Raw genomic sequence first — 12,012 nt, 5'->3', positions numbered from 1 at the left:
CATGACCTTTCTTGTTTTGTCTGACAAGACTCCAAAACCCAAGGATCATCAATTTACATTGAAATTATTGAATGTTTTTTTTGCAGTTATTTGACACGCTGCACATGAACTATCTTGAAAAAATATATCAGGTATCAGTGACTTTAAAACAAAACAAAACAACTGACTGAAGTGAAGGCCTCTTTGATGATCTACATGCCTGATGTTCTTTTATCCATTAGCTGATTGGATTAGATGGTGATTATTCCCCCCCACATGTGGCCATTTGTATCAGATGGAGCCCAGGGTGACACAGGAAAGGTCCTGACTGAATAATGTGACTGCTTTCCTAATTTGTCTGCAAACCTGTGGGGAAGCCAGCTTCTTGTTATCTGTTAGCAGCTGCTGCATTCGCAATGACAAGAACCCAGTGCAGCATATCCTAGACACCTGGTCACCTGCACGCACGCACAAACACACACACACGCACACTAGGCCAGCCTGCCAGATGCTGTCCAGACAAGGTAATTGAGAGGAGGACACAAGGAGAGAGAACAACAAGGGGAAAGGAGACAAAAGAAAGTGTGAAAAAGAAAAAAGGGGGCTTGTTAAGTCGCAAGGGAGGGAGGGGAGAGGTGAGAATGTAAAGAGGAAAAGGAAACAGGAAACACGAGAAAGTCAGATTTGGAAAATGTGAATAGATGAAAGAAGGGATGGAGTGGCAGAGGAGAGGCAGTGGAGCACTTGTCACTTGGATGGAGAGATGGATATTGAAGGAGGAGCTGCACAGTGGAGGTCAAATAAGAAACAGTGTGCATCACAACACATCAGTCAAGAAGAGAAGCAGAGGACAAATAGGGACATAGGGAGTGGAGGGAGGAGAGAAGAGAGGAGGAATGCAGAAGCAACACTAAAAGAAAGAGGAGGAAGGACAATGAGAGGAAGGAAGAGGGTGCTTTGTTTTGTGAGTGGTATAAATGTCCAGAGGACATATTTTTAGTTGACAGAAAGTGTAGTTGACTATTTTTCATAAATGTACCCACTCTTGTAGTGGTGTGGAAAGAACTGGGTGTTCTCTTAATAATCCCCCCTACATTTTTGGAGACTCATCAAGCAAACAATTATCTAGTTAACAAATAATCATAAGCACTTACATGTAAAGCTATGTTTTGCTTATTTTAGTTCAACAAAAGAAAGCAATGTCACTTAACTTTGGCTTAAATTCAGGCAGTAAGAATCATTATGAAATTAACTCTGACGCCATAAGAGGTGCAGAAATTGCAATCAATACTAGTAAACACCACATAATTATGAATTTTAACTCAATTATTCTTCCTGCCTTAGTACATCTACACATGACAATTGGGAATTATTATCTCATCATGCTAGGAGCTATGTTTCTTAGTTACATTTCTTGTTGCAGCTTGTAATTTGCTCTCCTGCAGTTAGCAGCTTGATGCTAACTTGCGTTGTTGCCCATGTTTGCTGGCAGACTTTGGCTCAAAATAACTGGCTTGAAATTTAAGTGCAACTTTTACTTCAGCTTCAAGCAGACCTTTGTGTCACTGGGGAGAAAAAAGCAAACATGGGATTGCTTTTATTTCCCTGATGATGTCATGTGTCACATTAACCAACGATAGCTCTAAGCAGAGTCCGTGGGCGTTTTTTACTCATGGGTTCTTAAAGGATCCTTGGAAACAAAATGTTGTTAAATGTTGTTTGTACAGCTCAATTCAGTTCACAGTGGGCAAGCTGGGAGCGGCTTCACTGCCAATTCTCTAAGTACCCCTACTGTGTGTGCTTGTGTGTGTCTGTGGCTGTTTGCTAATGGGAATATGGCAGTGGGTTAACTTTGCATGCAAGCCTCTTCATTTGAGTTATAACGACGCCAATAAAGAGACAGATAGAAAGACAAAGAGAGAGTGAAGAACAGATACAAAGGCGGAGTGTAATAGTGTTTCTGTCAATCTGCTTTTCATTGCAGATCTTTTACTCAGATTGGAGCGAGAGAGCATCACAAATACTGGAGAAAAAAAAGAGAGTGAGTGATGCCAATGAAAGCCTGAGGCCTGACTGTGAAGTAGCTCTGCTTTCATTCATACTTCCACACACACATACATGAGTGCACAAACATGTAAACACACTCATGCGCTAGTCAATTTGCAGCCTCCACAGTTAGAATAAATTATTAAACGCGCCCACGTCTGTTAATTTCATTATGATTTTTGGGGAAATCTGATAAAAAGCAACACATTGTCTTCCTACAATTCCCATGGTAAAGTCTGAATTAATTTCCTGTTTATGGCAGGCACACTGACACACACACACACACACACACACATGCGTTTCATAGGTCTCAGGCTTGGCGGTGAGCCATGCCTCTGTGTTCCTTGACAAACAGGGGGCATAATGGATCCCGCTTAACATCATCACACACTCACACACAGGGGAAAACACACAAGTGATTAGGCATAATTGATATGTTTCAACATGAGACAGAGGGAATTAGAGCATGATGGCACATGTACATATCCAGACAAACAAACAAATCAAACACACACACACACACACACACACACACACAACATGACACACCATGACACAGAACACAACTATATTAACCCACTCAATCACTTTCATCAAGAGGTGGGAGGCTTTTAGTGATTATAACCACAGATAAATGGCCAGTAATTGTTCCTGATAATCAAAATGTTTTGAATGCAAATGCACTTACATTTACAAAATGTGCTTTCTGACATTATTTTTAAATGTGTGTATCTAAGCCTGGAAAAGCAGGCTTCACACCTTGTCTGTGGCTTTTTCAAGCAAATCATCTTTGTTCTTATTGTTGCTTTGACTCACAGATTAGTCATGGAAATGACATTAGTTTACAAACTGGAATTTGGAGTTTGAATGATGTGAGCTGAAAAGATGAAATGAAAGATACATTGTAGTTGCATTTTGGGAATTGTGTGATCTATCATTTTGAAAATGAACTGATTCACACTGTGTTCTAACTGTTTGAGTAACAATGAAAACATGCAAGGATTCAAGTTCTTTTTTTTTTTTGAAAGATAATTTCTTGGCTTTTTGCCTTTATTGGATAGGATATCTGAAGATAGACAGGAAATGTGTGGAGTATTGAGTGGGGGATGACATGCGCCAAATGATCGGCAGCAGGGCTCGACATAAGCACTGGCACGGTGGCCTGACAGTATGTTTTTCAGCCCCCGGGCCAGTAGACTAAGCATTTAACTGGCCAGCAGGATCCACAAGCCCACAATGTGTGTGTGTGTATTCCCGTTACCAGTGGCACCTCGCCCCGGTGCACGTTAGCGCTAACGGCTACAGCAAGTAGGAGATGATAAGACTTTGTTTCAAAAAGTTACTCTCACGGGCTGATCACGCTAATTAAACATACATTTGAATAGGGTCAGAAATGGTAAATAAGTAACGCAACTGCAGCTATTACAACTTATTCACGCGGATGTCAGAGTTGCTGAACCAAGAGTGGTAAAAGAAGCCTTTTTATACCCATATGATTATTTTGGTCTATTTGTATGAATTTATAATAGTTCCACAATTGAACACATATTCAGTAATAAGAACCCTTACATAAGGAGAAACAGATTTTGACGTAAAAATTAAACTGAAATAACAAATTATTTCAGGGCCAGTGGGTTTAATGGCGGGGCAGGGAATTTGGAAAGTTACTGGTTCAGAGTGCCAGCGAAAAATTGTGCTCATTGTCGACCCCTGGGCAGACCGAGAGACGAACCTGTGGTCAGTGCGACAAGGACTGCAGCCTCTGTATATGGGGCGCCTGCTCTACCAACTGAGCTAAACCAGGATATAGGTTCTGTCCTCCTGCTGTACATCACCATCCTCAGGGGGATGATATTTCGTCCCACTCCCATTAAACCATAATTTAACGTCTGTACCGTGAGGGACGAGTGTCCCTCTCTAGCCATTCAATCCAAGCATCATCAGGATCCAGTCACATCTTGCAGTGTACCAATTCTTGAGCTATTTGTATGTTGTGTTTTATTTTCCATTGGTGCAAAAAATGCACATTCACAGCCTGATCATCACAATTTCATCCTCCATGCTTTTATCAATCAAGGCCCAATTCAAGAAGATGCCAGTGGCCTGTGAACGCCAAACTGGACTGCTCACCGGCTGAATTAGGACATGTTATTGCCAACCTTAACTTCTCTCTGGACCGCTACCTAAGCTCCAAGCTGATTTGTTATTTGTCCAAGATGGGTGTTTGCTGAGCAAAGTGTTCTTTTCCAGCAAAGTCGTGCCTCACAATCATTCACAGTTATGCACATTTACCTCACAGATTTTTACAGTCAGCTGCAGGGAGCTTCCCCGTGCAACCAGACTTTTCTCTAATCTGCCAAATGAGCAGCATCACAGAACTTTCTTCTTCTGAACGAGACATGTTTGCTACCAACTTACACTTTTCATTCAGCCCTGAAAGTCCTGCAAGGGGATTTTTTACCCATACATGACTATCTTGTGCACGATATTAATTGTCTGATATGCAAGTGAGATGAGAATCTTGTGAAAACATATTTTTACATTGTCAGACTTTTTTTTTTGCAAAAGTTATCTCATTGTCTTGTTACTGACAAACCTGTTACCTTTTGCCAACAAGATACTATATTGTACATAGATATTATTTTATTTTTATCTTGTTCAACTTATTTGTTATTATGTGCACAACATATTATCTTACACCCAAGGCAAGTTAATGTGCCAGCATGTAATGTGTGTATTTTGAGCAAGGGATTACTCACTTTTGTTAACATGATAGTATCTTGTTCTCAGAAGAAGTTATCATGTTTTGAAAACATGTAATAATCATGTGCAAAGAAGTTATTATCTTGTGTGCACAAGTTATTATCCTCTGCAGACATGTCATTCTTTTATTACATGTTATAATCCTGTGCTGACACATTTTTTCCTTGCTATACTGTGCAAACATGTTATTCAGCTGTAAGCTGTAATTATTACTATCTTGTTCGACCATGTTATTAAGGGCCTGATCAGACAGAGCGTGTTTTGCAGGCTGTAAAATGTGAGGCGCACCACACTGCCTTTTTTGTTGAAACCTACGGTTAAAAAAAGAGCAGGTTGCTGCGCCTTTTCTTCTACTGTTGTTAAGGCAACCACCAAATCATTAGCTGTCATTAACCTAACTGTTGTATTGTAAACTGACAGAAGGCCCGCCTGTCCTTTCATCTGATTGGACAATCAGAAAAATAGCCAATGACGTCGGGCAGTTTTCTGCTTTGAGTTGAAGTTTTTTTTTACCTTGAAACGCTCATAACGTTTCCTCAAAAATGCGAGGCACACAGAGCGGAAAAACGCGAGGCACTCTGAAACGCAAAAGCAGCGCGCAAAAAACGTCCCTCTCATTGTAATCAGTGACAAAAAAGCCGCCCCAGCTGCTTAAACGCGTTCTGTGTGATCGGGCCCTAACTTCTCCAAACATGTGATTATCGCGTGTGATCAAGTTTTTATCGTGATGGGGCTATTACAGGTCTTTGAAGGGATCCGGATCTTACGGCTCCGTTCCAAAGAACGGCTCTCAAAAAGGAACGTCACAACACTTTGAGATAGAGAGTGGTCAGACTCACGAACGTGCCTGCTTTATATTCTTCAGTGTCAAAGCACACACATATTTAAAATTATGTGCTTTTGAAATTTTAAAGGAAACAGCAGAATATTTAACTACTTATCAACGTCATGGATTTGTCAATAATGTATGATGGAACTCTGTATGACAAAAAGAAGCTGATCAAACATATAATCTTGTGTTATTATTTTGTACTCACAACTTATTATCTGGTGCACAGAAGTTATTATCCTGTGAGAACGTGTATTTGATCATCACATTAGATCCATAATGTTGCTTGGTAAAACTAGGCATTAAATATGAAACTGGTATAAAATATGATTAGTGTAAAAGCTGTCTCTTCATCTTTTAATTGGTATAGAGTTCCATAAATGAAACACTTGAACTCTTCCCTAACGGACCCTCTTAAAGGAGCCCTTTGTGGCCCCAGATACGTATTTTGATTTGTAGTGATTAAGGTCCCCGCTCCCCAAAGATAAGGATGAGAAAAATGGAGAGAAAGGAGAGCAATAACAAGGTGGGTATGTAAAGTTGACAGGTGTTAGAGTTACAGGGTCATTACCACCATAATCACCCAGTAATGACACACTGGGAGAAGTGGGAGCAAGACACTCCCGGCTCGCTTTTTCTCTCTACCTCACTTCACCTCACCTGTCTGACCTAGCGCCAATCAATCAGTATGCAGCACATTCCTCGCTGATTGCAAACTATGTGTGTCTTTTTCCTGGAATAAAATCAGTTGGAAACACTGTTTGGCAGCTGTGCTTTTGAGCTGTGTGTGAGCCACAGCTTGAAAGTGTGTGTTGTAGTCCATGCGTGAAGAGTTAAGAGGAAAGTGGTTGTGACATGTGGCATGCTTGGTGGGCAACAGCGTGACAAAAGTTGCGAGGAAGCAGAACACACACACACACACACACACACACACACACACACACACACACACACACACACAAGCGCAGTGAGCAACTGGTCAGCATTGCATTTGAAGCTTTTAGCACTTCTTAGCAAAGCAGTCTTCCTTGAGACTGTGAAAAGACACGTCAAACCTGCATTCACGCACACACACACACACACACACACACACACACTTTGGGGAATACAAGTGGATTTGCAGTTGTTAAAAACACGCAAACTTGCCCCTCATACAGAAACCTCATGTAGACTGTTAGCTGGCATAGTTGGACAAAGGACTTCAGAACTAACTTGAGTTTAACATCGGGAATCTTGATTGATACTGATAGTGATGCTGGTTGCCTTGATGATAAAAGTTATGCCAAATTAAAAGTAAAACCGGAAACGACCAGTATGGAGTAGTAGATAAGAATTGTGCAGAAAATATTGACCGTTAAGTCAATAATGGTGAACTAGTTGGCAAAGAGTTCCTTATTTTTACAAAGCAATTATAGAGCAACATTATAATTCATTTGGATAAATATCAGTTTATATTCAGTATCTTTAAGCTTTAGTTTCTAACTCCAGAGAGAAATATCTGCCTCTTTTTCTGATAAAAGCTGTTTTCATGGTCTAGTTGCTAACTGCATCTCTCAGCTGTTTGGTGCCGAGCAGAACATTGAGCTGAGAGCTATGAGAGTGAACCGAAACATTAAAGTTGCTGGTCAGAGAGCTAAAGATGAGCTCAGGCTTAGTATAAAGCCTGACTTCCCCAGGTACTTCCACAGACGCCTTTGAAGTGTTTGCGATCAAATTTATGTCCATTCTTGAAGAATCACTTCTCCCAATGTGAATGTCTTTAAAGGGCCACTTCGCCAATTTTCAACCTCAGTCCTATCCTGCTATTATGGGAAGCTAATTCCATTATGGTAGAAAAATAAAATGCAATTTCGCTCTGTGCCTTTGGAAGATGTTATCCACTTCTCCAACGGGCCTTGGAAAACCTCCGCCAAAACGCATCATCTGGCTAAACTACACTTCCTCAATCAAGGACGCCCGCAGCTGATGTCATGTCTTGTTCAAAATTGTCATGTTTGAAATGTAGACTGCAGACCTGAAGGTTTTTTAGACTATCCACAGTATATTCTCGTCGTGTTTCAGAGTCCGTAGCCTACCGCTCTGAGCCATTGCCTGCAGCGATCAATGTCCTTGACTGGAAAAGGGTAGTATTTCACTCCAGCACCTCTCGCTGGGCCGTTCCTTTCAGAGGGAGGGGCGCAATGCACACTGGGTGTTGTAGGAATGTAGAATGGGTGAAACCACGAGCTACTTGTAGAACTTTCTCCAAAGCCATGGAGCCAATTTCAAATATTATTGCTTCTACAGATTACAGAGAACACCAGCTTTGACTGACAGTGGATTTTTCCAGTGGAGAATTGAAGCATTTTTTTAATTAAAATGTCCATTTGAGTGACTGTGTTAACATTACAAAGACGAAGTGGCACTTCATTTTTTATTTTCTTGTAGTCTAAATTGTCTTTCTACCTTTTACAAGAACTATCACCAACTAGTTTCTAGACTTGTGCTTTTCGACCGTTCCCTGAAAGTGTAGAAAATAGTTCCTACATCCTTGGAGAGAATGCAAAATAATAAAAATCAGCTTTACTGTGAATAGAAAAACTAGAAACAAGTAGAGGAGGACAACCTCTTGACCAGCAAAGAGAAATGTGCTTCTGGTGTGAACAACCATGCTACTGCTCGCACCAAAAACACATTGCGACACTTCCGCCTCCTGTTTCCAGCAGTAAGCGACACGGGTAAGACCCAGGCACATAAACTAGCTGCTCTGAACGTGTGCATGTGTGTCAGAGTGAGAAATCAAGATTGTGTGGGCGTGTGCATAAACGTTTCTCCATGTGGGAGAATGCTTGTCAGCACTGAGCGATTGCATTTTTTGCCTGTGTAAGACAATAAAAAAAAAGAACCAGGCTGAGGAACTGAGTTTGCCTGTGCTCAGTTAATCACCAAGGAGCTGCCCTCCACTGTCTCGTGTGCCATTTTGGCAGTAAAACAGAGGTTAGTTAATGTGCAGAGCGATTAAGGTAGACTGTGCTCTTGGTTTCTGTGTGCCTCTGAGAAGAGGAGGATGATAATGAAATGTGACGGTTGCATGCTTGTCTGTATTTGCGCAACATTATTTTTGTATTTTCATGCATAAAGTTGAAGTAATAATCTCGAAGATTTTAATTTTAATAAATGTCTGTTAAGTCACTATCTGTTGCCAAAAGAGGTAACTCAATGGTGATTGAACCTATGGCTCACCGATGAAAGCCTTTGCATTTGCAGCATTATGGACTGGGTGTCTAGTGCAAGAGCAGAAAATAATCACTCACGTCGCCCAGTTAGTTTTGTATCACCCAGCAGTGGTTGGTCTGCCAGAGAGGGTAGGTGGAGCTAAGCGCCTGCTTTTCCGGTCTCTGCAAGTGTTGCGAGTAAACAGTAATCTACTATGGCTGAACAAACAAAGAAAAGATCGATGACTACAGATACAACTTCAAAAATATGTGAAAAGATAAAGGCAAGCAGTCTTAAATGGAAAGCGACTGTCAGCGAGGAAAATCAAGAGTTACAACAGGAGCCAACCGTGGACGTCACACATGCGACGCTGTATGGATATCTGGGAAGTGTGCTCCCGCAATTACCGTTCACTGCCATAGGTGCCGCCAAAGAGAACGAAACTGAGATCTTCGAGATTACAACTTTAAATCAGGAAATATATGTTGTTTTAGAGTAGTTTTACAAAATGAATGTATATGCTCTCTGTACATCCTCCCCAGGTATTAATGTATTGAAAAGCATAAATGGTAAATGGGCCGCACTTAAGTTGCGCTTTTCTTGTCTTCAGACCACTAAAACGCTTTTACACAATATGTCACATTCACCCTTTCACACACACATTCATACACTGATTGCAGAGGCTGCTATGCAAAGTACCAATTTCCCCAGCAGATCTAACTAACCACATTCACAGTCACAAACCAATGCCTAGCCTTCAGGTGCAATTTGATGCAGTCTTGCCCAAGGACACTTCAACATGTAGACTGCAGCAGCCGGGGATTGGACCGCCCCATATAGACAATATAAGCTATTCATAAGCCTTTTTTTACAGTATAATTTAAAATAAAGGATGGTGCAGAGCTCTCCACTCTATATTAAATAAGTAGGCACCTGGTTGGTTTCTGTAATATCTTGTAAAAACAGTCTCTTTGTATACTTTGAACCAAACAAAGAGCCAGAGGAGGAGGAGGAGTTTTTAGTGTCAAGAGAGTGCTTTAGAGAGAAAAACAGGGACAAGATGACCTATTTTTTTAAAGATAGCATTCTGTCACTTGTGTATGGTTTTTTGCTGCTAAGTTTGCTACTTTGACAAATCACTGTAAATGGAGGAGGCCATGATAAGAGAACACCAAAGTGTGATTTAAAATCCTAATGATCAAAAAACCTGCTGCACTGAAGGGTGTCACAGCGGCTAAAACCTTTGAATGTTGCAGCGAGATACGTCCTTATTTCTCCTTAATTCTAGATGCAAGATTCACCAAGGGGGATTGTGACTGCCACTGAAAATGCTTACATCAGCAAAGGGGAATTTCTCCACATTTTTGGTTAATGGACTGTGTCATATGAGCATTTTGTATCATTGTTTTAAGGGCTATAATGTTGACTCTACAGTTCACCTTAGCTCCACAAAGCTTCATAGCATCCTTTAAAATATTTACGGGCCCACAACTTTACTGTTTATCATACCTGCCCATCAACATACAAAGTTAGCTGAGCATGTAGGGGTAAATATCCACAAAAGAGAGAGATTTTTTCCTGAGGAAATGTTGAAGATAAAAACAGAGCTCAAAGTTGCGTTAATGAAATGTATAAGGTGGATACAGGACTGTGCTGCAAAAAAAAAAAAGTATTAAACAGAGGATGCATAGGCAGTACAATCATTATGTTGTTGGCCCATGCACCCAACAGCAAAACTATCCTATAATTTGTAATCTTCTATCAATGTCTGATGTTTGAATTCCTTTAATTTTTTGGGTTTCCGTCCGGCCTCAGGCTTTGACCCTGACCTACTGACCTACTGCCCTCTAAAAAAATATCCAGATCCACATTAAGAATGAAAGGATGAAGCACATTTAAGCTTACATCAACGTATCGTTGACACTTCAGATCCAGGCAGAATCGATCATGCCCAACAATGTTTGCTTCAGATTTTACAATGGATTTTTTTTTTTTTTTTTCTCTTTCATCCGTCCTGTTGGATTTCTTCCAAACTGCACAATGCTGCACACGCTGACTTGAAACACATCACCTCACTTGTTCCCTTCCAAAAATATCTGTTCTTTATTTATTCTTCTTCCTCATGTTTGAGCTCGTACGGTGTGTCATCTCATCAGCCTACTTCCTGTTACTGTTCCGTTTCTGTGCTAAATCTTTCTTTGTTTTTAGATTTGAGGCCAAAGGTGTATTTCTCTTTTGGTGTTTGTGCTGTTTGTTAACTGAAGGCACAGTGCATTTACAATATCGCCCCAGTAGTGTCTACATGCTGTCTGCATTACAGTGGTCGCAGCTGGGAATGGATTTAATTCATTGCTGCATGATAATATCAGAAACAAAGCAGGTCTGATAGGGTTAGAATATTAAGGCGATTAAATGTTCTACTAATGGATCACCATGAGTCTGACTGCTTTCTATTATCACCCGAGGGGGAAAACGAATGAAGAGTTTTGGGAATTGTTTCACAGAGAGATTGAAATTATCAAAACTGACACCAGCAACAAAATGTGAAGGCAAGTTTAATGTCAGCAGAACCCTCACAAGCCTTCAGTGTCCACCTCCGTGACATAGCGAGACTGAGAGAGCGAGGAAGAGCAAGTGTAATGTCATATCCGAAAGTGAGAGAGGCAAGAGCTATGACCTGTGTATCGCTCACACTGCCTGACGAAAAAGGCTGTTAACATTATAATTACATCACTGTCTGGCAGACAGCCCAGCTCTATGTAACTCAATATAACAGAAGCCGCCTGGCCGAAGTGAAGTCTTAGGAGAAAACCAGAAAGATGTAAGAGGAATTCGCAGCACTGCCTTTACCAATACAGAACAGGATGTCTTTTGCTGTTTTGTGGCCACTTGAAAAATATTTTACATAATGCATGACCCAATTCAGGATATTTTTAGGTTCATAAGAGTAAAACAGTCAGATAATTTCTGTTCTGGTATATTACATCAAACCCAATCCTGGCTTCCAGGACTGCAAATTACTGAGAGATCCCGAGAGCTGATTTTTGAAAATTGTGTTTTTAAAATGTGTACCCCTAACGTAATTGAATTCACAATCACGTTAAAACCAAAGTTATCTTGAGAATTAAACCATATATTGATTAATCATTTGTACAACATCACAACTTCTCCACATGACCTCTGGTCCTTAAAAACAGGCC

The 12,012-nt window shown here is 40.7% G+C and overlaps 1 protein-coding gene across 2 annotated transcripts in view; it reads left to right on the top strand.

The window, feature by feature from the left end:
* Window positions 1-12,012, top strand: part of lrfn5a (leucine rich repeat and fibronectin type III domain containing 5a) — a 118,872-nt gene that overhangs the window by 23,478 nt on the left and 83,382 nt on the right. The window contains exon 1 of one of the 2 annotated variants that reach the window (XM_069662071.1): window positions 1,985-2,020. The exons of the other annotated variant lie outside the window; for it this stretch is intronic. The gene's annotated coding sequence lies outside the window, so the exon portion shown is untranslated. Of the gene's footprint in view, window positions 1-1,984; window positions 2,021-12,012 lie in introns of those variants that run through there. 2 annotated transcript variants of the gene reach the window in all.

This window comes from Semicossyphus pulcher, unplaced genomic scaffold (assembly GCF_022749685.1).
Source record: "Semicossyphus pulcher isolate SPU_LCO1_2020_fin unplaced genomic scaffold, fSemPul1.0.p SCAF_14, whole genome shotgun sequence".
NCBI classification, from domain to species: domain Eukaryota; kingdom Metazoa; phylum Chordata; class Actinopteri; order Labriformes; family Labridae; genus Semicossyphus; species Semicossyphus pulcher.
This window is presented reverse-complemented; position numbering and strand designations above follow the sequence as displayed.